This window comes from Macaca mulatta, chromosome 13 (assembly GCF_049350105.2).
Source record: "Macaca mulatta isolate MMU2019108-1 chromosome 13, T2T-MMU8v2.0, whole genome shotgun sequence".
Classification (NCBI taxonomy): Eukaryota; Metazoa; Chordata; class Mammalia; order Primates; family Cercopithecidae; genus Macaca; species Macaca mulatta.
Window position 1 is genome coordinate 59,820,625 of NC_133418.1, and position 20,818 is coordinate 59,841,442.

The 20,818-nt window shown below is 47.3% G+C and overlaps 1 long non-coding RNA gene and 1 other non-coding gene across 2 annotated transcripts in view; both read left to right on the forward strand.

The window, feature by feature from the left end:
- Positions 1–20,496, forward strand: part of LOC106992989 (uncharacterized) — a 60,339-nt gene extending 39,843 nt beyond the window's left edge. The window contains exons 7-8 of the long non-coding RNA XR_013402755.1: positions 610–8,058; positions 8,421–20,496. This is a non-coding gene — a long non-coding RNA (uncharacterized LOC106992989). The remainder of the gene's footprint in view (positions 1–609; positions 8,059–8,420) is intronic.
- Positions 4,537–4,636, forward strand: LOC114672048 (small nucleolar RNA U13). The gene has a single exon (XR_003722246.2). It is a non-coding gene; the product is annotated as a small nucleolar RNA U13 (small nucleolar RNA).
- Positions 20,497–20,818: the final 322 nt, after the last annotated feature.

The following is a 20,818-nucleotide window of genomic DNA, read 5'->3' on the forward strand; positions in this document are numbered from 1 at the left end:
TTTTTTTTGAGACAGAGTCTCACTTGGTCACCCAGGCTGTAGTGCAGTGGCCCAATCTCGGCTCACTGCAAACTCTGCCTCCCGGGTTCACGCCATTTTCCTGCCTCAGCCTCCCAAGTAGCTGGGACTACAGGTGCCCGCCACCTCGCCTGGCAATTTTTTTTTTTTTTGGTATTTTTAGTAGAGACGGGGTTTCACCATGTTAGCCAGGATGGTTTTGGTCTCCTGACCTCGTGATCTGCCCGCCTCGGCCTCCCAAAGTGCTGGGATTACAGGCGTGAGCCACCGCGCCCGGCTTCTTCTTCTTTTTTTTTTTTTTTTAAGAGGGTCTCACTTTGTTGCCCAGGCTGATCTGAAACTCCTAGGCTCAAAGGATCCACCCGCCTTCTCCCAAAGTTCTGGGATTACAGGCGTGAGCCACCATGCCTGGCTTATTAAACTTTTTAATAAAAGGATGAACCTACTCAAGATTATAGAAACTTAACAGAAGGAAGGAAAGTGTGCAGGCCATTGGGATCATTTTAGGGTTCTTCCTCTTTCCTCATTCACTAACAGGACAGCTTCAGTGCCTGAACACTGCACAGAACACTTTCCTTTCCACTCTTTTAGGACTCCAGCTACTTATTTTCCGGCCATCTCTGCAGGCCTCCATCTGCCTGTAGCCTGAAGGAGATCTGGATTACCATTCTGTCAGGTAAGCGTTACACAACTTGGGGTTTTCATAAGCAAGATGGCAGACGGAGCTCCAGGAAAGCTGCTCAGAAAATGCCGTGGGTAACATAAAGAAGATGAAATTCTCTGCGAGGTGCACATTGAAACTTTTCTCTTGTGGTGCATTGGGAATAAAGGCAGGGCGGAACCATCTATTGGGCACAGCTGGAGCAGAGCCCAGAGCTCGTGATACTTCTAGTGGCTCATGAAAATGTTTCAATTTTTTTTTTTTAACTAGAAGGCAATGTTTTAATATATAATGTTAATACAGACATACTGTAGGGGAGAAAGGCTTCTCACTCATCACAAGGTTCATGGCTGAGGCACCTATAATAAAAGACAGATTAACAAGAGAAAAGCACACAAATTTATTTAATACAAATTTTATGTGGGCTGGGCAAAGTGGCTTATGCCTGCAATCCCAGCACTTTGGGAGGCCAAGGCAGGAGGATCACTTGAGCCCAGGAGTTCAAGGCCAGTCAGGTAACATAGCCAGACCTCGCCTCTACTAAAAATTTTAAAAGTTGGCCAGGTGCAGTGGTGCACACCTGTAGTCCCAGCTACTTTGGAGGCTGAGGCTGTAGGATCACTTGAGCCAAGGAGGTTGAGGCTGCAGTGAGCTATGATTGTGCCACTGCACTCCAACCTGGGTGACAGAGTGAGACCCTGTCTCTCTCTCAAAAAAAAAAAAAAAAAAGAAAAAAAAGAAAGAAAAAAGAAAAAGAAAAAATTATGTAACATGGGAACACTCAGAAATGAAGGCCCAAAGAAACAGGAAAAAACTGTGTATTTTATAGACAGCCATGCAGAAGTATGACTGGAGGATAAAAAAGTATGATCTAATGATATTAAACTGGAAAGTATTTAGCAAGGCCTATTTAGATTCTTTTTTGTGTTCCTGTGTCTTCAGAGAAAAGGACATTCCTTTCCTTGGGTGTAGGAAGGACACCTCTGGAATGAAGGTTTTCTTCGGAGGAAGGTCAGATAATTCTCTAAGGCCCTCTTCAGGGAGACAGTGCGGAGAAGGTGAGAGTGACCTTCCTGCTTCTGCTGTTTTCTCAAATGCCAGCGTGCTATATTTGTGGATACTATGTCTTGAACTCTGTCAGTATCAACTTAGTAATAAAATACAGTTTTTAGTACTTTTTGTAGAAGAAAGGCACCACGAAGGCAAAAATGGAGACCCACGGAAGTCATACTCTGGCCCTGGAGAAAGAGTTTAAGAGTTTCACAACCAATACACATGTGGGTTACAATGTGGCTCTTGGAAATGAGTGTAGACATGGCATTGCTGTGACCTAGAATGCCTTTTTCTTTCTGAGTCTGTCAAAATTTCCCATGACAAACTAGCTCGATGTTTGCTTCTTTACGGTTAACTTAGGACACCAGAAGGCCATAACTGCTGGGGGAGGAGTGCTGGGTCAAAACAATGTGCATGGATATAGCAGATTGTGACACAGCATAGGGACAGGACTCGGCCCTCACCGGGATGAGGCCCCAACTCCCACACCTGTCAATTAGCAGACTTTGCACCACCATCACTCCAGCGCATCCCTGCTGACCTTGCAACCTTGAAGAAACTAAGATAAGCAGCATCCACCCTAAATCTTACTCAAGGGAGTTAATCCCACAGCCTGCATGCACATAAGATCAGAAGAATGATCTTTGCCCCTTGCCTCATTATAATACTAAAATCCCTGCCCAGGGGAGGGCTTATCTGCTGTTTTCTGCTCATGCAACAGTATGTCTTGGCATGATTCCTTACCATGCCTGCATACCCTGCACTCCACCCCACACATGTAGTGAAGCTCACCCACCTCATGAATTATGCATGTCACCCTCCTTAAGACACTGAAAGGCACTCCCCTAAGTGGGGCCAGCCAAGAACTCTTGCTTCTGGGCTAGTTTCCTTGTGTTGGAGCACAAGCTCCCATGAAGTCTTGTCTGGGAAACTTGTTTGGCCTCCTGTCGATTTCTATTGCATGGGCGCCTAAGAACCTGTGGTCAGTAACAATTCCTCTAGCTTGCTTCCCGTGCTTGTATTTTCCCTTCCTTCTTCCCAGCAGCCTCTGACTTCTGAAAGGAGTCCAGCAGGTTCCAGGGAAGCCAATTCCATACCTGGCTCCAGGGGTGGGGTATGGCCCTAGGCTCAGCTCATCAACCCTGCCCACGGTGAGGTTCTGTGGGTGGTCACCATTCCAGTCCAGCGAGACTGAGTCTTGGAAGCACGGCCAGGAATTCTGGGTGTGAACATCCTTTCCTAGATGGCAGGCTGTGCAAAGGGAAATCTGCGTTCCTACCCAATTTGCTACTATGATCAAAGTCAAAGGAAATCTCAGAGAAACTGAACCGGAGCCTTGATCAAACCAGACTTGAAGGCTACCATTAGATCTTTTGAATTACGTAAGCCTGTAATTTCCCTTTTCCTGTTAAAGCCCATTTGGATTGAGTTTTACGTTAGTTTCAACAACCTTACTGGAACTAGATGTATTCTTATTATCTCCACTTTATGAATTAAGAATAGAGGGGTGAAGTCACTTGCCCAAAGCCACAGAGCGAATTCGTATAGAAGTCAGGATTTGATCCCTGGCAGTGTGACTCAGAAATTATCCAGACTTCTCTCTCTCTTTCTTTCCTTCTTTTTTTTTTTTTTTTTTTTTTTTGAGATGGAGTTTTGCTCTTGTTGCCCTAGCTGGAGTGTAATGGTGCAATCTCGGCTCACTACAACCTCCGCCTCTGGGGTTCATGCAATTCTCCTGCCTCAGCCTCCTGAGTAGTTGGTATTACAGGCATGCACCACCACGCCTGACTAATTTTTTGTATTTTTAGTAAAAACGGGGTCTCACCTTGTTAGCCAGGCTGGTCTTGATCTCCTGACCTCAGGTGATCCGCCCACCTTGGCCTCCCAAAGTGCTGGGATTACAGGAGTGAGCCACCATGCCTGGACCCCAGATTTATCTTAATGTGTGCTTTGCATTGATATGAAAGGCTATGTTTTCAAAGATTTCATAAGTTTCATCTGCAATGCTCCAAGCATGGGTTACCTAATAAACACCATAAGTATGAACAGATCTAAGTAGAGAAAAATCAATGCACATAAGAATTTTGTTGGCCGGGTGCGGTGGCTCACAGCTGTAATCCCAGCACTTTGGGAGACCAAGGCAGGTGGATCACTTGAGGTCAGGAGTTCAAGACCAGCCTGGGCAACATGGTGAAACCCCGTCCCTACTAAAAATACAAAAAAAAATTAACTGGGTACAGTGGTGGGTGCCTGTAATCCCAGCTACTTGGGAGGCTGAGAGAGGAGAATCACTTGAACCCGGGAGGCGTAGGTTGCAGTGAGCCGAGGTCGTGCCATTGTATTCCAGCCTGGGTGACACAGCAAGACTCTGACTCAAAAAAAAAAAAAAAAAAATTCGTCCTTCTCTGTATGTCTCCTTTAAGGAGCTACCCCATTCTGGGAAAGCACAGTTGGTACCACGTGAAAAGGCACCCCCATCACCACATTTACAAAGCATGAGATCAGGAATTTAAAGGCACCCTCACTGCCTCCCATCTGCCTCCCTGACCCTTGTCTGATCCCCTCTTCCCACCATGTGTGTCCCCTCCTCCTTCCTTCAGTTTCACACAAGATCCAATTCTCTCAGCCCCCAGCATGGGTTGCCTCCTGGTTTTGTCTCCTTGACTCAGCCCATTCCTGGACAACAACGTCTCCTTCCGTGGCTTTACTTAGCTCCCTGGACCTCACCTTCCAGGTCTTCTTAAGCAGATCAACCCACCCTTAGTCCCACCTTCACAGAATGAAGTTGTGTAATATTCTCTCTGATCCTTTTGCAGTTACGTGTAACGACTGGGTTTTCGTGCTTATGAGTGAGATGTGCCTCCCTCAAACATTGTTATATGTCAGCACGTTACCCATCTGACATGAGAAAAAACATTCTCCCTTGCTTCAAAACACTTTTGCAAATTCTCATCTATGTGGAAAACAAACACAGAGAGGAAGTAGAGATGATGAGTGTGGACAACTCATTTGAAAACTTGGGGTGAGGAGAAAATAGAGATTGGGCTGTCTTGGCGGGGATATGGTATGTGGGAGCAGACTTGCTTGCTGTACTCTATACCTATTCTCACTCCTGGTACAGTAATAGAGCCTCTATGTTTAACTGGTATATTAGGGCATTCTTGTATTGCTGTCAAGAAATACTTGAGACTGGGTAATTTATAAAGAAAAGAGGTTTCATTGGTTCACTGATTTATAAAGAAAAGATCTTGTGTGAACTAAACTGTGAGCTCACTTATTACCAAGGAGATGATCCAAGCCACTCAGGAGGGATCCGTCCCATGCTCCACACACCTCCCACCAGGCCCCGCCTCCAGCACTGGGGATTACATTTCGACACGAGATTTGGGCAGGGACAAATATCCAAACGATGTCAACTGGGTACCAGAATAATGGCTCTGATCCCCAGCATTCCTTGCAGCTGAGCATGGCCATGTTGCTAAATTCTGGCCTGTCGGGAGGTGAGTGGAAGTCATACCCTCATGGGGTAGGGCTCTCCATCTCCCCATCCCTCTTTCCCGATGCTGCTTACAGCAGTGCTAGTTATCATGAACTGTGGAGACAAGGCCACCCCTAGGAATGGCAGAGTGAGGACCCTTAAGGAGCTGAAGTCCCTGCCCCTGAGGTTCCGCCCTGCCAGCTTATGTGACAAATAAGTAAACTTCCATCTTGTTTAAGTTTTTTAAGTGGATTCGATTATTTGGGGCCTTTATAGCAGTCAAACCTGTTCCTCATTAATAGTGGTGGATAAAAGGATCTTCACTTTCTTATCTTTAATGAATTTTGAACATAGTCCGATGTCAATCGGAAGAATCCGGGAAAAAGTGAGGTTGAAAATACAGAGTGATCTGGAGTTAATGCAAGCGTACTGAGAAGGCAGGAGGAAAGAGGTAAAAGGGTCTGGGGGGGCTGGCCTTGAGGGACTGCTCCACCTGGATGAGAGGAAGGGCATAGTGGGAAGCTGGATTCAGGAGACTTGAGATTTGGCAGCAGGAAGTTGAGGCAGTTCCTGCCTCATGCTTCTGATTTTTCAGCAAAGCAGGAGGCAAGGTCCTCTATGGAGAAATCAGTCCGGAGCAGGAAGGTAAACCTGGCAGAGCTTATGTAAGGGCTCAGAGGTGGGAGCGTGGGCTGGGCAGCCCTTTCATGACTGTCTGCGTTTATGTCGTCTAAGAGCGCAAGAGCTAAAAACCAGACACTGTGATGACTTAACTCTATGTCAAGTACTACACAAGGTCATCGCTGAATAGGATTTAAGAGTAAACATTTGTTCTATGATTTTGATCATTAAAAATAAGAATATAGCTGGGTGCAGTGGATGCACACCTGCAGTCATAGCTGCTGGAGAGGCTGAGGCGGGAACAGTGCTGGAGCCCAGAAGCTTTGGGCTGTAGTGCACTGTGACCATTAGGTGTCTGCACTAAGTGGAGCAGGGGGGCCACCAGGTTGCCTAAGGAGGAGTAAACCAGCCCAGGTCGGAAACTGAGCAGGTCAAAACTCCTGTGCTGATCAGTAAAAAAAAAAAAAAAGTATATATATATATACATATATATATGTGTGTGTGTGTGTGTGTGTATATATATATAAAACAGGTTGAAAGCCTTATTCAATACAACCAGTTTATCAAAATTTCTAGCTAAAATGTACTCATTCTCTGCAGTTTTCAAATTATAACAGGTCTTTTCTTTTTTTTTAAAAAACTGGCACAATTAATGCCCAAATAAAACACCTATGAGTGGTATTGGGGCTCAGAAACCAATACCCCAAAATATGGCCATTTGTACATGTTGAACTGAAAAAGGAGCCTCAAGGTCTCTCTGACCTCTGCTTCCCCACCCATCTCTCCCAAAGCATAGGAGGACGCTGTTCTCTGAAGCTCCCTTATCTGCCTAAAGTCTGCACCTACCAAAGAAGAAAACAATTGCCTTTAGCACGTTCCCTGAGTTTTCATTAACTGAATCCATATTATAGGAAAAAAGATTACTCCTCTAAAATCATCCACACTTCCCCATCTCCCTTTCCCCTGAGAAGAAGGGTGTCTTCCTCTGAAGCAAGTTAGAGAAAACAAAGAAGTAGAACATATAAGCCTCTACACCCCACTGGGGGTTGGGTCTTCACCCTAAAGGCTCCCGTGTCACGTTAACTCTAATAAAATAAAATAAATTTGTATGCTCTTTCTCCACTTAATCTGCCTTTTGTGAGTCGAATTTTCAGCAAACCTTCAGAGGGCAACAGTGGAGTTTTTTCCTTCGCCCCAACAGTGGCCATTTTCGTTGTGAATCTGGCATGGTCAGACGCCACGCTGAGCTTTTTACATGGCTTAGCTCTCCAACCTATAAAATAGGTGTTTTTATCCTTATTTTATAGACTAGGAAGCTGACGCCCAGAAACACTGAACAACTTGCCCTAAATCACACAGGTGTTAAAGGGTCAAAATTTGAGCCAAGGTAGATCTGATTTCAAAATCTGTCCTCTTAACCACGCTCACGGCCTTCTCTTAGCGCAGGCCAGTCTCAAAGTTTTGCTGCCCTTCTAGAAAGTTATGGAATCTTTATGGAAACAGAATTTCTGGTGGCCCACCTGATATCTCAGAGTGACCAGTTGAGAAATCGGGTTAGACACACCCTCGCCCCCTCCCCATTCCAATTTGTGCTACAATAAGTGCTGGCCTACAGCCCTGCACGTTCTTCACACTGCCAGGCATGTGGCACTACTGTGGGCTGGCAAAGACCTGCCTGCACCAGCAAGGGCATCCGTCCAAAGTGTAGGGCAGCTGTGTGCAGGCCTGCACAAAAACAGTCTCCCACAACAACACCTTGTGGCAGCCACCGAAACAATCGTCGGGAGCTTCGCCGTTCTCTCCATCAGGCCTGCAGATGCAGTACTGACTTCCTGGAACCAAGTGCTTAGGATTCTTAGGACGTTTAAAGGGATGTTTAGAGAATCAGATTTCCTGCTAATAAAGGTAGATGGGAGTTAATGATAAAAATGAGAAACATGGCCTTGTTTTACCTCAAGGCAGTCATACATTGTATTTGTATAGATTGCTACCCCTGGGACTGTCCCCAGAACAGGACCCAGAACATGGAGACGTGTGTCAGGTAGCCAACTGTCCTAGGCTGCCTGCTGTGTTGTCTCCCAGGACTTCTCTAGCTCCATTTACAGTCTGGCTCCTGGGCCTTTGGATCCCAGCAGTGTCCGAGCAGGGCCTCAAAGGAGAGCCCCACCATGGGGGACCAGCCCTAGAAGCTGTCACTACATCTCCAACGGATGCAACTATTTTCCAGGTAATAAAGCTGCAGTGAATGCAACTTATCAACTAGTTCCTTTCAAACTCTGACTTGGTCTGATAAGTCTGTGGCTTGTTGTCATACCACTGGCGGGAAAGCCCCCTTCCCTGTAGTCAGATTGTAGAGGCCAGGGGCTCTTCTGAAACAGGAAGCAAGCTCTTTTCATTTTATCTGTTGTACATTTTAGCAGAATAAGCACTTAGGGTTGGGATTTTAAAAATATCTCTTCTTTGGGCCAAGGAGTGTTTTAACAAAGTTAAGTTCTTTGTATAAAGTGGCTCCAAATCCCTGACTAATTAATTCCTAAAGAAGCAGCACGTGGCTCACAATTACTGGCACCCCCCCCCCTTCATAAACAGGAACACCAAGGGAGAGAGACAACAACAGCACAGTGGCCCCGGATGGTGACCCTTGGAATGAACGAACCTACAGATGTGGTGTTTTTGGTGACATTTTACATGAAACTCCCGATTTCGAACTCTTTTTGGAGGAGCAGGCAATCTGGCAACAGTGGTTTTGGATTCTCATAAGGTAATAAAGAACGGCTGCCACCTTCTGAGGGGCATGGTGGGTGCCCTGTTCTGCCAGAATTGCCAACACGCCTATTGTCTTAGACTTGCCCAAGGTGTCACAGTTAGAGACTGCCTCTCTTATTCACGTTCCTGCCTGGTGCCCATGGGCTTGAATTTGTTCCCCTTGGAGTGCGGTGAGGTTCTGCAGACACTTCTCGTATACCTCGCCTACAGACAGCAAGCTCCTGGAACACAAGTCACATGCATTTCATTTCATGCTCTCTTGCTACCACCCAACATGGGCTCTCAATACATGTTGAAGGCAAGGATCAATGAATAAATGGGCAACTATCAGCTGTAGACTTGTATGTGCCAGATATGGTGCTAGGCACCTAAAGGAACACAAAGGTGTTATATGCCATGATATCAGGGAGTTCATGGCATAGTGAGGGAGAGAAAAAGCTTATGCAGTGTGTGTGTGGAACTTTAAGCAAACATGATGCATAACAATAAAAAGAATGACTCTGCCTGCCCCTGATGAAACTTCAGCGGGACTATGCCCTGTCTTGCTACCTTCAGGAAACAGCAGTCTTACAGTCCTTTGCCCCTCTGAGTTACAACCACTGTCTCCTTTCAGGAGAATGTCCAGTGTTAAATCATAATCAAGACTTTGAACTTGATGGGGCATTACATGTTCTTCCATCTCCCCAGCCACCTGAGAAGGGAGATGCGGTAGCTTTTCTCTCTCACTCTCTCTCTCCAGACCCCACCTTTTCACATCAGCAGGTAAATGAGCTTCCTGCCCATAGGAGAAAGGGTAAAATCACAAGGTGGTGCCCTTGTCTCCAATTCTCAAGGTCCTCTGGATAGCAGGTGAGTAAAGGTGACTCTTGTGATCGTGGGTGCTTTGGGTGATCCTCAGAGATCCCCCAACCTGGGGGCTTGTCCACCATTCCCAGGACTCTGCCCTGTGGAGCCATGGGAATGTGAAGTTCACCTCGCACTTCCTTTCAGCTGAGGTCACCGCACAGCCCCTACCAGCCTGGCCATATTGGGTGGGATTTCAGATGCCCCCATAATGGTTGTCTTGGAGACTTTCCACTGGTCCTCGAGAAGCAACAATGCTCCCCATGCTCTGCCTTTGGTGGAGGGCAATTCCTTCTCTCTCTCTGCCTGGCTCCAGGCTGCTTTGGCTCTCTCAGGCCCGGGTCCCCAGAGTCCCCCAGCTACAGAGAACCCTCATCAAGCTGTCAAGTGGCCACTGACACACAGGCTTTCTAGGCTGCAGGGGATGGAAGCGACACCCCCGTTTGATTTCTCCTTTTCTCTTGTAGGCTTACAGCATAGTCCTCTCCCAAGAAATCATCCAAAAATTACCTCAAGCATTCTATAGTCCCCAAGCTGACCAGGGGAGGGAGGACTAAGAATCTTGAAACCTAAACGCTACATTTGATTATCTCTCTCAAACTTATTTTGGGATCTGATATCACTTTAACAAAAATTATAACAATTGAGGGAAAGAGAGCCCCATTTTTACATCTTGTTCTAATAAATAACAGGTACCCCTAGAAGAATGCAGACAAACACTCCTATGGAAATGTAAAGAGTCATAAAACTTCTTCCAGTATAGCGAGAGAACCAAGGAAGACTTCCTGGAGGAAATGGCCATTGAACTGGGCCTTGGACATGTGGAGGTTAGGGATGAGAGTATTCCAGATGAAGAGTCCACCATAGGGAAGGCCCACAGGCAGGAATTGTGCTGTATTAATGCTGTCTTAGAGGAATTTCCATTGCTGGAAACAGATACTCAAATTACTTCAGAGAGAGAGAGAGAGAGAGAGTATTGAAAGGGTTTCTATGAATACCTCCAGAACTGTGGTTCTCAAAGTGCAATCCCTGGGCCAGCAGCATCAGCATCACCTGGGAACTTGTTAGAAATGCAGATCCCCAGGCTGGGTGCAGTGACTCACGCCTGTAACCCTAGCACTTTGGGAGCCCGAGGGGGGTGGACCACCTAAGGTTGGGAATTCGAGACTAGCCTGACCAACATGGAGAAACCCTGTCTCTACTAGAAATACAAAAAGCCGGGCGTGATGGTGCATGCCTGTAATCCCAGCTACTCGGGAGGCTGAGGCAGGAGAATCGCTTGAACCCAGGAGGCGGAGGTTGCGTTGAGCCGAGATGGCGCCATTGCACTCTAACCTGGGCAACAAGAGCGAAACTCCAAAGAAAGAAGGAAGGAAGGAAGGAAGGGAGGGAGGGAGGGAGGGAAAGAGAGAGAAAGAGAGAGAAAGAAGAAAAAAAAGGAAGGAAGGAAGGAAGGAAGGAAGGAAGGAAGGAAGGAAGGAAGAAAGAAAGGCAAATTCACCAAGCCTTTGAATCAGAAAAGAACCCCCAGGGGCTGGTGGTAGCAGTTCTTACGCAGGCCCTTCAGGTGATTCTCAACCAGGGAAGCTTGAGAGCCCCTGAGATGGAATATTCTTAGGAACCCCTGAGATATGTGAAGAACTGATGACATAGGCTATTTCTAGGGAGGAAATGGGGCTGCTGGGTGCACAGGTGAGGGGAGGTGGGAGACCTCTGTAATTGTGTGCCATGTGTATACATTACCTATTCAGAGAATAGTAAAATAATGTGTTTAATCCCCTGTTTTCCCCCATCTACTTCTCTCCTACCCCGTAGCTGCTCCAGCACCTCCACCTCCCTCCTCAAATGGTGTTCTCTGCTTCCTAGGCAAGCTGGTTTTCCATTTTCCCTTCCCTAGTTTTCTATTGCTTGGTCTTTATGACAAGGTGTGCTAAGCCTCATAAGGACAGTTGAAGAGAAAAGGAGTGGGACTGCACTAGTGGCTACAGAATTCTGCTAGGGGAGAGCTAGATAGAGGTGGGGAGGACGTCTACGAATTCAACCATGCCAATAATTTCAGTCGAAAATAAGAAAGCCCATCTCCACCCCCTTTTCAGTTACCAAATATGCATTGTTTTCCTCTTTCGTTGGACTTTTGTGTCTGTTTCATTGTTGCCTTGACTCAGCACCTGTAAGCCTCAACTCTAAGCATAACTCCAGCCATGGAGAAACCATGGAGAGGTTTGTCCAGTGTCTGGAAGATAGACTGACTGCTGAAACAGGAGCAAGAAGAACCTCCTAGCAGGTCAGCCATACCCAAAGCCAGCCACATGGAAATGGACAGTGTTGCAAGGACATGTGTCCAGTGGAGTAGGGGGCAAATGCCCCTGGTGCTGTAACTCCTTAAATGCCCAAATATCTCTGTTGACCCAGTGAGTGCCCCTCAGCTTATGGTATGAGACTGAGCTTATAGATACCACCTCAACTCGAGGAATTCAATGCAGCGATGTGCTGATTTATGGTGTTTGCCAATTTCTGTAGTGTAAATACTCACAGCATGGCCAGTTTCAGGCTACCAATGTGAAGTCACTGAACCCAAAGTTGGGAAGAGATTTACATAACAGTGGACGTAGTTACTGGGCTTCATAGAGAAAGCTGCTAAACCACATGTGCCCCTGAGGTCCAGAAATCAACTTCTGGTTGGAACTGACCTATGTGGTGCCAAGTGTGCATCTTCTAGGACACTAACATTAGTGTGTCATCCTCCAGTCTGGCAACAAGCCTTTTCCGTAAGAGCCTTTGACTAACATTTGTTGAATTTTGTATTCACTGGGGGCTGGACGTGGTAACTTATGCCTATAATCCCAGCACTTTGGGAGGCCGAGGCAGGCAGATCACTTGAGGTCAGGCGTTTGAGACTAGCCTGGCAAACATGTTGAAACCTTGTCTCCACTAAAAATACAAAAATTAGCCAGGTGTGGTGGTACACGCCCATAGTCCCAGCTACTTGGGAGGCTGAGACAGGAGAATCACTAGAATCCAGGAGGCAGAGGTTCAGTGAGCCGAGATTGTGCCACTGCACTCCAGCCTGGGTGACAGAGTGAGACTCCATCACAAAAAAAGAAACAAAACAAAACAAATTTTGTATTCATTGAGCCAACTAATTTACTGATTTTTCTTTTCATTTAAATTTTTTTTTTTTTTTCTTGAGATAGAGTCTCACTCTGTCACCTAGGCTGGAGTACAGTGGTATGAGCTTGGCTCACTGCAATCCCTGCCTCCTGGGCTCAAGCAATCCTCCCACCTCACCATCCTTAGTAGCTGGGAACACAGACATGCACCATCACACCCAGCTAATTTTTGTATTTTTTGTAAAGACAGGGTCTCACTATGTTGACCAGAATGGTCTTGAACTCTTGAGCTCAAGCAATCCACCTGCCTTGGCCTCCCAAAGTGCTGGGATTACAGGTGTGAGCCACTGTGCCTGGCCTTGATTTTTCTGAGTGCAATGAAAGAAATAAGCAATTATTATGGGTTTTCCTCCTTTAGGATTAATAAGTCAGTGAAGGGCCAGAAGTAGGGTCCCTAGTAGAAAGTTGGGCAATATTTACACGTCATAATGAGGAGAGAGGCCATTTCTCTTACTGTCTCCTGTCTCTGAAGAGAAGGAGGAAGAAAAAGTTGAAAAACAGCAGGAATGAAGTCAGTGGCAAGACCAGTCAGTGCTACCGATGACCAGGCCTGAGGTTACAAGATTAACCCCCAATCTAACAACATGTGCTCTCAATCTCTCACGACCCTTTCACGTGGAACCCCTTAGCGTTGTAAGGCCTTAAAGTGGCCAGGAACTCTGGCTTCAGGGAGCTCGGTTCTTGAGAGGCGGGTCTGCCAAAGCTACCAGCCGTTGAGACGTGAGCCTCTCCCGAGGCTCACAGCTGAATAAAGTCAAATCCTTCCTTAACCTGGTGTCTGAGGGGTTTTGTCCACGGCTCGTCCTGCTACATTTCTTGGTGCCCTGACCAGGAAGCCAGGTGGTTGACAGACGGTTGAGGCAGCCCCTTAGGCAGCTTAGGCCTGCCCTTTGAAGTAGGGACTCCAGCCAGCTTGAGCGACACAGATCCTGAGAGCGCTCTGGGGTAGGCATTTGCCCAGGTGGAACGCCTCGTCAGAGCAGTGCACGGCAGGCCCCCGCAGAGGTTCAATGCAGAAGCTGAACACCAGGAAGGAACTGGCGCTTGGAGTCTGGACTTCTGGAATACGGTAGGACCAGTCCTGGGATCTTGCCCACTCCATCTGAGTGGAGGCTTGGCCTGATCACCCACGGCGTGCCTTTATACGCGCTTTGGTTTTGGTCTTGATTTTGACAGTTTGAGCTGCTTGACAGGCTGGTCCTGGGAATTTGCCCACTCCACTTGAGTGGAAGCGTGGCCTGATCAACCACAGTGTGCCCTTATTGGCACTTTGGTCTCAGTATTGATTTTAATTTGGCTTGACTTATTTGCAAAAAGGAAAGTGAAAGTGAGTGAGTGCTTGAGTTTGAGACGGGTGAGATGAGTGAGTGACCACCCTTTCCTTCTTGTGGTGTGAGTGTTTTGTCTCGGGAGGAAGATGGGTGGAATGCAAAGTAAGTCCACTCTGCTAGGAACTATGTTGAAAAATGTCAAGGAAGGATTTAATGGAGACTATGGAGTTACTATGACGCCAGGAAAACTTAGAACTTTGTGTGAGATAGACTGGTTGGCATTAGAAGTGGGTTGGCCATCAGAAGGAAGTCTAGACAGGTCCCTTGTTTCAAAGGTGTGGCACAAGGTAACTGGTAAAGGATACCTAGAGCAGTTTCCATACATAGACACTTGGTTACAGCAGGTTTTAGACCCCCACCGTGGTTAGGAGGACAGGCAGTAGAAGTACTAGTGGCAAAGCGACAGACAGCTAAGGAAGAATCCGGCTCCACCTGCTGAAGGGAGTAGGCTCCTAAAGTCCTGTCTGACTCAACATCAGAGGATTCATGGCAAGAAATGGTGCCAGTGGCCCCCCACTTTCACCAAGAAGGAGGGCCTCCCACTCCTGAGCCCACTGCACCCAAGCTTCTACAAGGCATACATACCCCTAGGCCACCCAGCGTAGAAAAGAATGCGAGACCTCGGGAGAAACCCCTCCCTTGGCAGCCTATTTGAGGCCTAGAACTGGGATACAAATGCCCCTGAGAGAGAAACGGTATACTGGGGTACATAAGGAGGGGCATATGGTGGAAAGGCGTGCCTTTGTGTACCAGCCTTTTACATCTACCGATCTCCTCAATTGCAAAAATACCCCATCCTATACCAAAAAGCCTCAAGATATAATTGATTTGCTCCAAACTATTATCCAGACCCACAACCCCACCTGGGCTGATTGCCATGATTGCCATGATTGCTCATGTACCTCTTTAACACGGATGACAGGAGGAGAGTGCTCCAAGCAGCAACTAAGTGGCTGGAAGAACATGTTCCAGCTGATTACCAAAACCCCCAAGAGTATGTGAGGATCCAATTACCGGGAGCAGACCCCCAGTGGGACCCAAATGAAAGGGTATGAAAAGGCTAAACCAGTACAGGGAAGCCCTTCTGGAAGGGTTAAAGAAGGGAGCTCAGAAGGCCACAAATGTTAACAAAGTCTCTGAGGTCATTCAAGGGAAAGATGAGAGCCCGGCACAATTCTATGAGAGACTATGTGAGGCCTATCGTATGTACACTCCCTTTGATCCCAATAGCCCTGAAAATCAGCATATGATTAACATGGCTTTAGTTAGTCAAAGTGCAGAAGACGTTAGAAGAAAATTGCAGAAACAGCCTGGGTTTGCAGGCATGAATACATCACAGTTATTGGAAATAGCCATCCAGGTGTTTGTAAATAAAGATGCAGTAAGCCACAGAGAGCAAACGCCAAGCCCGGCGAAACGCCGACCTGCTAGCCGCAGCTATTAGAAGGTTCCCCCCAAAGGGTGAGAGAAGGGGGGCCCCAGGAAAAATACCCAGTCTGGCCATCCATGCTTGCAGCATAACCGGTGTGCTTACTGTAAGAAAATAGGACATTGGAAGGACAAGTGCCCGCAGTTGAAAGGGAAACAAGGTGACTCTGAGCAGGAGGCCTCAGACAAGGATGAAGGAGTCTTTTTCAATCTGGCAAAAGGGTTACTGGATGGTGGGGGACCGGGCTCATGTGCCCCCAAAGAGCCCATGGTCAGGATGATGGTGGGGGGCAAGAACATTGAGTTCCTAGTCGATACTGGTGCTGAACATTCAGTAGTGACCATCCCTGCCACCCCCTTATCCAAAAAGACTACTGATATAATTGGAGCCACAGGGGTTTGGGCAAAGCAAGCTTTCTGTTTGTCCTGGACCTGTACCTTAGGGGGGAATGAAGTGATTCACCAGTTGCTATACATGCCTGACTGCCCCTTGCCTTTGCTAGGAAGGGACCTACATAGTAAACGGAGAGCCACCATCTCTTTTACAAAGCACAGCTCTTTATAGCTAAAGTTACCTGGAACGGGAGTCATCATGGCCCTTACGGTTCCTCAGAGGAGGAACGGAGACTCTTAACTGAGCCAGGCCGAGGGATAGGACCAGCTCTGGCTAAGCGGTAGCCAAGGGTGTGGGCGGAAGATAACCCTCCAGGGTTGGCAATCAACCAGGCCCCCGTACTCATAGAAGTTAAGCCTGGGGCCCAGCCTGTCAGGCAAAAACAGTGTCCGGTCCCCAGCGAAGCTCTTAAAGGTATCCGGGTCCATCTCAAGTGCCTGCGGGCCTTTGGAATTATAGTCCCTTGTCAGTCTCCTTGGAACACTCCCCTCCTGCCTGTTCCCAAGCCAGGGACCAAGGACTATAGGCCGGTACAGGACTTGTGCTTGGTCAATCAAGCTGCAGTGACTGCACCCAATGGTACCTAACCCGTACATATTGTTGGGGTTACTGCCAGCTGAGGACAGCTGGTTCACCTGCCTGGACCTGAAGGATGCTTTCTTTAGCATCAGACTAGCCCCTGAGAGCCAAAAACTGTTTGCCTTTCAGTGGGAGAATCCGGGGTCAGGTGTCACCACTCAGTACACTTGGACCTGGCTTCCCCAAGGGTTCAAGAATTCCCCCAACATCTTCGGGGAGGCATTGGCTTGAGACCTCCAAAAGTTCCCCTCTAGAGACCTAGGCTGTGTGTTGCTCCAGCACGTCGATGACGTCCTGCTGGGACACCCCACAGCAGTTGGGTGCACCAAGGGAACAGATACCCTGCTCTAGCACCTGGAGGACTGTGGGTATAAAGTGTCCAAGAAGAAAGCTCAGATCTGTCAACAGCAGGTATGTTACTTGGGACTTACTATCCGATAGGGAGAGCACAGCCTGGGATCAGAAAGAAAGCAGGTCATTTGCAACCTACTTTGAGCCTAAGACCAGAAGGCAGGTGAGAGAATTCTTAGGAGTGGGGTTCTGCAGGTTATGGATCCCAAACTTTGCAGTGCTGGCCAAGCCTCTGTACGAAGTCACAAAGGGGGATAACAAAGAGCCTTTTGAATGGGAGTCCCAACAGCAACGAGCTTGTCATGAGTTACAGGAGAAGCCCATGCCAGCCCCAGCCCTGGGGCCAACTCACCTGACAAAACCATTTATACTATGTGTGTCAGAGAGAGAAAAGATGGCAGTTAGAGTTTTAACCCAGACGGTGGGGCCCTGGCCTACCTCTCCAAACAGCTAGGCGGAGTTTCTAAAGGTGGCCCCCATGTTTGAGGGCCTTGGCAGCAACTGCCCTGCTAGCACAAGAAGTGGATAAACTAACCCTTGGGCAAAACCTGAACATAAAGGCTTCCCATGCTGTGGTGACTTTAATGAATACCAAAGGACATCATTGACTAATGAATGCTAGACCAACTAGCATTCATTATACCAAAGCTTGCTCTGTGAAATTCCTCACATAACCATTGAAGTTTGCAACACCCTAAACCCTGCCACCTTATTCTTGGTATCAGAGCCCAGTTGAACATAACTGTGTAGAGGTGTTGGACAGTTTATTCTAGCAGGCTGGACCTCCGAGACCATCCTTGGACATCAGTAGACTGGGAGCTGTATGTGGATGGGAGCAGCTTTGTCAACCCACAAGGAGAGGTGCGTGGGATATGCAGTGGTAACCCTGGATGCTGTCACTGAAGCCAAATGATTGCCCCAGGGTACTTCAGTCCAGAAGGCCGAACTCATTGCTTTAATTCGGGCCTTAGAGCTAAGTAAAGGTAAGACTAAATATTTATACTGACTCTCGGTATGCCTTAACTCTCCAAGTGCATGGGGCATTATATAAAGAAAAGTCCTGTTGAACTCTGGGGGAAAAGACAACATATCAGCAAGAGATCCTGCAATTACTAGAGGCTGTTTGGAAGCCCCAAAAGGTGGCAGTCATGCACTGCCGAGGACACCAGTGAACTTCCACCTCGATTGCCTTGGGGAACTCCTGAGCTAACTTAGTCTCGAAAAGCAGCATCCACCCCTACCGGGCATCAGTCACAGCCCCCCTGCTCCCTCAGGTACCTGACCTTGTACCTACTTATTCTAAAGAAGAGAAGGACTTTCTCCAGGCAGAGGGGAAGGCAGGTGATAGAAGAAGGATGGATCCAGCTGTCAGATGGAAGAATAGCCATGCCACAACTGCTAGGAGCCACAGTCATACTGGCTGTGCAGGAGACCACCCACCTGGGTCAAGATCACTTGAAAAGTTGTTGGGCTGGTACTTCTACATCTTGCATCTGTCGGCTCTTGCCAGAACAGTGGTGGAGCAGTGTGTCGCCTGCTGGCAGTGCAGTGCTGGGCAAGGTCCAACTGTCCCACCCAGCATACAAGCTTATAGAGCAGCCCCCTTTGAAGATCTCCAAGTAGACTTCACTGAGATGCCCAAATGGGGAGGTAACAAGTATTTGCTAGTTCTAGTGTTTACACGCTCTGGGTGGATGGAGGCCTATCCAACACGGACTGAGAAAGCTCACGAAGTAACCCGTGTGCTTCTCTGAGATCTCATCCCTAGGTTTGGGTTGCCCTTACGAATCAGCTCGAACAACAGACTGGCGTTTGTGGCTGACTTGGTACAGAAGACAGCAAAGGTGATCGGGTGTGGATCAAGGATTGGAACATAGCCATATTGTGGCCACAGTGAAAAGGACCCCAGACTGTTGTCTTGACCACTCCCACAGCTGTAAAGGTAGAGGAAATCCCAGCCTGGATCCACCACAGCCATGTAAAACCTGCAGCATCTGAGACCTGGGAGGCGAGACCAAGCCTGGACAACCCATGCAAGAAGGTGACTTTGAAGAAGATAACAAGCCCTGCCCCAGTCACACCCAGAAGCTGACTGGTCCACACGTGGCTAAAGCATGAAGAAACTCATAGGACTTATTTTCCTTAAGTTTTGGATGTGTACAGTAAGGACTCCAACTGACCTTCCTCAGACTGAGGATTGTTCAAGTTACTGAGTAGGGCAAAAAGTTAAAACAGTCTTTCTGTTTTATAGTTGTTATGAATGTACTAGAACTCTAAAAGGGACTTGTGTGTATAATGCCACCCAGTACAAGGTATGCAGCCCAGGAAGTGACCCGCCTGATGTGTGCTATAACACATTAGAACTACTTGATCCCCATTGGAAAACAGGAGAGTATGTAACTCTAGGAATCAAGGAACTGGTCTGGCAGGAAGACCTGGGTCGTGATGATGAGCGTGAGAACTCTCACTAGTGAGTGAGGTTCTCAAAGGGGGGAATGAGGAGAGAGGCCATTTCTCTTACCATCTCTTGTCTCTGAAGAGAAGGGGAAGTAAAAGTTGAAAAACAGGAATGAAGTCAGTGGCAAGGCCAGCTGGTGCCACTGATGACCAGGCCTGAGGTTAAAAATTAACCCCCACTCTAACCACATGTGTTCTCAATCTATCACGACCCTTTCACGTGGAACCCCTTTAGAGCTGTAAGGCCTTAAAAGGGCCAGGAACTCTGGTTTCAGGGAGCTCAGTTCTTGAGATGTGAGCCTGCCAAAGCTCCCAGCCAAATAAAGCCAAATACTTCCTTAACCCAGTGTCTGAGGGGTTTTGTCAGCAGCTTGTCCTGCTACAATGATATTACAAATAGACATGTTATTGTGAATAATCTTCTTAACCAGCAACATTTATAATGGGACTACTCTCTGCCAGACACTGTGTTAAGTGCTCCATGCACACTATCTGCCCCCTGCCAAGGCCTCTCAATAGCCTTCCAATGTGGGAAGTAGGTACCTTTATTTCGTCACTGATTGTCACACGCATCATTATTTTATATACTGTTAAAAAAGGAAAATAAAGCCATTAATTGACAAAGTATTTCTTAGCCCTTAGAATTTTTATTTTACAGTTACTGAAAGAGCTCTTCTAGATTTCCTTCAACAGAGGTGGTTACTGCATGCCACTCTTGTGCATAGATAATAGGGAAATACAAGTGAAACGAATAGGTGAAGATTCTCCCCAAACTTCCTCTGATACAGGGCCCACTCTTGAGATCACCATGGCCCAGTCCTTGAGATCCAAGTTTTACCCACGGTGCTGTCCTCTGTGGCAAAAGTGTTGGTACGGTGGCATTGCCTCAAAGAGGCTCCACTTTTGTCTCTGGGGTTCTCTCTCTGGCAGCTGACATTCCGTCTGCAAGTTCTCATGTGTATGTCCAGGTGAGAATGACTACATTCACAACTCCTGCCAGCCCCACAGACACCTTAAAACACATCTCTATCTCAGTGATGTTAAGATGTGAAAAGGGTATATCTTAGAGTCCTTGAAATACATTAGCACTCCCTTAAATTATTCCCATTTTAGAGATGAGGCTTAGGAAACTAACTCACCCTTTAATAAGTTCACCCTCACTAACAATTGGCAGAACCAGGATTGAACCCAATCCACCTGAGTCCCTCTGACAGTGTCCTCAGTCAGGAAGAGGTCTCCAGGCCAGGGCCCAGTGGTGAGAACAGGAGAAGCAGAACCACAAACTGTCTTATGCTGGCCTAACACAGAGAACCTCCATGCTTTATCACAAACAGCAAAGGCAAAAAGAATGGCTATTTTCATAGTTACAGGACAGATTTCACCACAATGTGATACTACTTACTACTTCACCACAATGCGATTCACACCCTTAGGATGGCTATAATTAGAAAAAAGAAAAAGGATATTAGCAACTGTGGGTAAGGATGTAGAGAGATTGGACCCCTCATACTTTGTTTTTGGGAACGGGAAATGGTGCAGCTGTGTGGAAAGCAGCTTGGCAGCTCCTCAAATGGTTAAATATCAAGTCATAAGCCTAGCAATTCTACCTCTAGGCACCTGAGAGAATCAAAAACCTATGTTCACACAAACTCTTGTAATGAATGTTTA